This window comes from Schistocerca nitens, chromosome 12 (assembly GCF_023898315.1).
Source record: "Schistocerca nitens isolate TAMUIC-IGC-003100 chromosome 12, iqSchNite1.1, whole genome shotgun sequence".
NCBI classification, from domain to species: Eukaryota; Metazoa; Arthropoda; class Insecta; order Orthoptera; family Acrididae; genus Schistocerca; species Schistocerca nitens.
Window position 1 is genome coordinate 46,474,453 of NC_064625.1, and position 6,000 is coordinate 46,480,452.

At 44.1% G+C, this 6,000-nt stretch overlaps 1 protein-coding gene across 1 annotated transcript in view; it reads right to left on the reverse strand.

Annotated features, from left to right (window-relative positions):
* The window catches only part of LOC126215068 (glutamate-gated chloride channel), a 438,289-nt gene extending 432,725 nt beyond the window's left edge, over positions 1-5,564 (reverse strand). Inside the window, exon 1 of the mRNA XM_049941716.1 lies at positions 5,469-5,564. The gene's annotated coding sequence lies outside the window, so the exon portion shown is untranslated. The remainder of the gene's footprint in view (positions 1-5,468) is intronic.
* Between the last annotated feature and the right edge of the window lie 436 nt (positions 5,565-6,000).

Sequence of the window (6,000 nt, forward strand, 5' to 3'; positions counted from 1 at the left end):
GATGACTGTAAGGGTGCAGTACAATTTCTGAAAGTTGTGCTATCGACTTGTCAGTTGGCAGAAGTTATCACTATGTCTCGATAAATAACCAACAGCAGTAAGTCTTCAGCCTGTTGTCGCAAAACTGTAAAAGAAGCTGACAGATGGTCAGAAACCAGAACTTCAAGAAACCGAAGACTCTGTTCTAGAGAACCAAAAGTAATCGAATACATATCCTAGATGCCATTAACAGAATACAGGAGCTTTTTTTCTTGTAATCCACTCTTAATCTCGCGCGTATGCAGCTGAAGTTAAAGATGCATAGATTGGTGGCAGTATATAATTCTTGTTTAGTTTCATCATTAAAATTGTGAAGCGCGCCAGTTACTTATACACTGCTGGCCAATAAAATTGCTACATCACGAAGATGACGTGCTACAGACGCAAAATTTAACCAACAGGAAGAAGATGCTGTGATGTGCAAATGATTAGCTTTTCAGAGCATTCACACAAGGTTGGCGCCGGTGGCGACACCTACAACGTGCTGACACGGGAAAAGTTTCCAACCGATTTCTCATACACAAACAGCAGGTGACCGGCGTTGCTAGCGAAGCGTTGTTGTGATGCCTCGTGTAAGGAGGAGAAATGCGTACCATCAAGTTTCCGACTTTGATAAAGGTCTGGTTGTAGCCTATCGCGATTGCGGTTTATCGTATAGCGACATTGCTGCTCGCGACTGTCGAGATCCACTGACTATTAGCAGAATATGTAATCGGTGGGTTCAGGACGGTAATACGGAACGCCGTGCTGGATCCCAACGGCCTCGTATCACTAGCAGTCGAGATGAAAGGCATCTTATCCGGACGGCTGTAACGGATCGTGCAGCCACGTCTCGATACCTGAGTCAACAGATGGGGACGTCTGCAAGACAACAACCATCTGCACGATCAGTTCGAATACGTTTGCAGCCGCATGGACTATCAGCTCGGATACCATGGCTGCGGTTACCCTTGACGCTGCATCACAGACAGGAGCTCCTGCGATGGTGTACTCAACGATGAACCTGGGTACACGAATGGAAAACGTCATTTTTTCGGACGAATCCAGGTTCTGTTTACAGCATCATGATGGTCGCATGGTGTACTCGTCATCGCCATACTGGCGTATCACCCGGCGTGATGATATGGTTACACGTGTCTGTCACCTCTTGTTCGCATTGACGGCACTTTGAACAGTGGACGTTACGTTTCAGATGTGTTACGATCCGTTTCTCTACGCTCCATTCGATACCTGCGAAACCTTACATTTCAGCAAGATATTGCACGACCGCATGTTGCACATCCTGTACGGGCCTTTCTGGATACAGAAAATGTTCGACTGCTGCCCTGGTCGGCACATTCTCCAGATTTCTCACCAACTGAAAACGTCTGGTCAATGGAGACCGAGCAACTGGCTCGTCATAATACGCCAGTCACTACTGTTGATGAATGGTATCGTGTTGAAGCTGCATGGACAGCTGTACCTGTACACACCATCCAAGCTCTGTTCGACTTAATGCCTAGGCGTATCAAGGCCGTTTTTACGGCCAGAGGTGGTTGTTCTGGGTACTGATTTCTCAGGATCTATGCAGTCAAATTGCGTGAAAATGTAATCACATGTCAGCCATAGTATAACATATTTGTCCAATGGATACCCGTTTATCATCTGCATTTCTTCTTTGTGTAGCAATTTTAATGGCCAGTAGTGTAGATGGCCCGCCCGCTGACCGCGCGGTTTTACGCGCTATCCGTCCGGCGGATTAGTGTCGAGGTTCGGTGTGCCGGCCAGCGTGTGGATGGTTTTTACGGCGGTTTTCTGTCTGCCTCGGCGAATGCGGGCTGATTCCCCTTATTCCGCCTCAGCTACACTGTGTCGGCGACTGCTGCGCAAGCACTGTCTCCACGTACGCGTGCAACATAATTACTCTACCACACAAACAGTTGGGGTTACACTCGTCTGTTATATTCTTGAGAAAGATTTTGTGCATTCCATTGGATTATACCAACCATAGGAACATTCGAAACATAGAAATTCGGAACACCACGACGTTTGCGTGAAGACAGGTTTGACAATGCCACATTTCTTCGTGTAAATCTAACTCTGGAAAGAAACGTCGTTAACAGTGCTTAAGACTTCATGCGTTGGCAATAATTTCGCGCAAAATTACGCACAATGGATCACTTTTACGAACCAATATACACTAATGGAATTTCACCAAAAAAATTTCGAATAATTTTTCATCAATTTATTTTTTTACATTTATTCACCACACTGTTAGTTGTCGAATAAGGGCAAGGTTATTTAAATATAGAATGGAAAACGTTCGTGTAGTAATCTTGTGCAGAAGAAGGTAGATAAACGAAAAACAAAAATAAAAATGAAAATCGGGTTTGAATACTGGGCGCGATTACGTGATGCCGCGACGTTAGCCACTGTGCCACCGCTTCGGTTGAACCGGATACTCGCTCAAAGCGAAATGAAATACCTCGGAAACTTCGATCGTCGTTTTCTCAGAAACGGTCGAGTGTCTACAGTTAAGCCGAGACACGTGTTCGCTTATTTTGGCTCCTCTTCCACGAAGTTTCTGGAAAATAGGATTACGGTACCTGCCATGTTCTCCTCGTCAGTGAGTGTTAAAGCTCGCAGAAAATATTGTGGCACCTGCCAAGAAATGCGTTGACTGTCACCTAGCGACCTGCGTGCGCACTTCGATCGCTTCCGTTGCTGTCTCTTTAGTACACACGATGGATCCGCAGTCTTTGGGGACAGGGACAAGTTCTTCACAATCAGGCACAGTCGATTATATGCAATGCCATTAAATATGAAACTTCCTGGCAGATTAAAACTGTGTGCCGGACCGAGACTCGAACTCGGGACCTTTGCCTTTCGCCGGCAAGTACTCTAACGACTGAACTACGGAAACACGACTCACGCCCCGTCCTCACAGCTTCAGTTCTGTAAGGGTACGTCGTCTCCTACCTTCCAAACTTCACAGAAGCTCTCCTGCGAACCTTGCAGAACTAGCACTCCTGGAAGAAAGGATATTGCGGAGACATGGCTTAGCTACAGCCTGGGGGATGTTTCCAGAAAGAAAAGCAAAGGTCCCGAATTCGAGTCTCCTCCGGCACACAGTTTTAATCTGCCAGGAAGTTTTATATCAGCGCACATTCTGCTGCAGAGCGAAAATTACATTTAGCCATTAAATACATATCGGACAAGACAACGGAGGAAGCAAAAATCTCATTAAAAACAGTACTCGAAAGAGTTGCAGGAACCGGTATCCATTCGAATCACGCAATAAAAAGAATAAATTGCGCTATAAAGGGAATAAACGAAGAGAGGAAAAATATAGCTACAAGCAGTTCCCATGGCTTCCGTACTACTTCAGGAAAGACGCAGAAGAACGAGAAGAAAACTTTATATTTAGATAATATCGACGAACAGGCTGTCAAAGTGTAAAATAGATTTTTATTTTTACCAGAGAATACTTAAGTATAGTATACATAGGAATGTATACTAGGGTAATGAACTATGAAGCCTACTCAGAAAGGATAAAGGGGGGGGGGGCATACCCGGCATTTGCGAGTATATAGGGCATGCGTACCTACATGGAGACAGGATGACCTGTGGCCAAAAAATAGGAATGTTTTATAAAGGGGCGTACCAACCAAAACGGAAAGAGGAAGTGCTCTCATAAGGTCGACCCACAGGCAGGAGAAGGGGACAGTATCATGACAAAAGTAACAAAATTGTATAGGAATTATTGTGGAAAGTGTGAATTCTACGCACAACTAACAATATTATGTTTCATATAAATAAATGAGTGTCAAAAGAACACTTTCATTTTGCCCAGAGTTCCTCCAAGCTACAAAAAATAGTAAGAATAGTACATACTAAGGAAAGGTAGAACAAAAAATTAGAACAGAAAATATATTACTCATGTTTTAGGAACTCCTAGAATTTATGACTGGAAATAAAGGAGTCCTCACAATTTCTAAACACTAGTGAAGAGCTGACTAAAACCTCGAGTGAATGCTCATGGCTTAATATTAAAGTAGGATGAGAGAGAATAGCGAAGTAGATTATTCGCGGTTATTGAAAGAAAAGAAATGCATACTGTTAAAATATGAAATTGTTATTATGTGTAAAATTATTTACATAATGAGTACATATCCGGGATATGTAGTGATTCGAGAATTTCGGTGTAAATTCTAGAAGCATTCGGCCTTCTACCATCTTGCACACACGATATTTTAGATGTCAGTGTAGGATGATAGAATCCTCCCTACCGTACGTCACATGTTTGTGTATGGAGGTTTGAAATTCAGTCGCGAGAAGAATGTAGACGCGGTGGTCGCACTGCACCGACAAGTAACTGTCGGGCAGTCCATGGGTGTCTAGTGAGTGCGTACAACAGGACCACGGAGTATTTATGTAACTCTGTGATAATAGTGTCAGTGGCCACAGTTAGTGAAAAATATAACTCTTAAAAAAACTCTTAATCCAGACTTACTAGAGGCAAGACATGTTTATTATTTCGGTGTGATTGAGTCATGGTTATTAAACCAACTCTGTTGTAAATGTAACTTAATTGTTTCTAATGTGAGACGACACGGGTGACTTACAAGAAGTCGAATGTTTACGTGAGAAGTGTGAATTTTGTGCTTTGTGGAAGCTGAAATATACCAATAGCGAACTAAAAGTATTCTTCTTCCTTATTTCACGAGTAAGGAGGGAGTCTTAGAGGTTCCTTTAACTAGCATTATCCTTCGGAGGTGGAGTTTATAGAGATTTCAGCAGCTGCTTAACCAGCGAAGAATATCGCCTGCGCTCTCTCAAGTAAGTCGTATAAAGGAGGTGGAAAGGTAGCATACATGCACTTCACACACTCTTATTTTGTCAAAAGCGTTAGGCCCTTTTTAGCTCTCAGGTTTCCAAATCTCATCCAGTGCGGTCCCCAACAATCAGTCTTCCCTTCCCATCCTGTTCGGTAAGTCTCCCCTGACCCATGGTTCTGGGTAACTTTCCCAAAATCTGCCCCTTTTCCTAGGCCTCTCCAGTCATTTCCCTTCACCCCTCTTCCTTCCCCATCAACCTATCTGCCTGAAGATGGAGCCACTTGCTCAGAAAGATTGCCTAATTATAATCAACGTCACAGACTGTCAGTATAGTAATCGGCGACATTGTCCGCTATGCCACGGTCAAGTAATTTTGTGAGCACTATAATTCTGTTTACATTTTAAAATGTGTAATAGACACATATATGAATCAAAGTATCTCATTTAAATTATTCTTTGGCAACACGAGAAAGAGAGAACGTTTTTAAAAGCGGTGTAGCTGCACCAGCAGAAGGAGCAACTTGCTGAAAGGTGTGGAAGAGGGCACTAGCGAAAGTCGTATTTTCAACTATCCACCCTCTCGCATGCGCGTGCTGGCACTCACTCACTCACCTTGGGCGGCCCCGGCTGTGGAGTGTGTGTGTGCAGCTAGCGGCCGCGGACGTGCGCGCACATGCTGCAGGCCCGCCTCACTGCTCCGCGATCCTGCAACACACAGGTGCCAACACACCGTTCACCTCAACTCTCACTTACCGTAACACCTAAAAACGTGCGTTGAAATATTCTGCTTGTTGGTCTTGTAGTTCGCAACATGTTCCAAAATTTTTGTACATAACCTGCACTTCATACTTCGCATTATTTTATTCAATAAGATTTTATTTTCTAATTAAATACATAATTGGATAAGATAAAGTGTTGGTATTGTTGAAACTTCCTGGCAGATTAAAACTGTGTGCCGGACCGAGACTCGAACTCGGGACCTTTGCCATTCGCGGGCAAGTGCTCTGCCATCTGCCGGCCGCGGTGGTCTCGCGGTTCTAGGCGCGCAGTCCGGAACCGTGCGACTGCTACGGTCGCAGGTTCGAATGCTGCCTCGGGCATGGATGTGTGTGATGTCCTTAGGTTAGTTAGGTTTAAGTAGTTC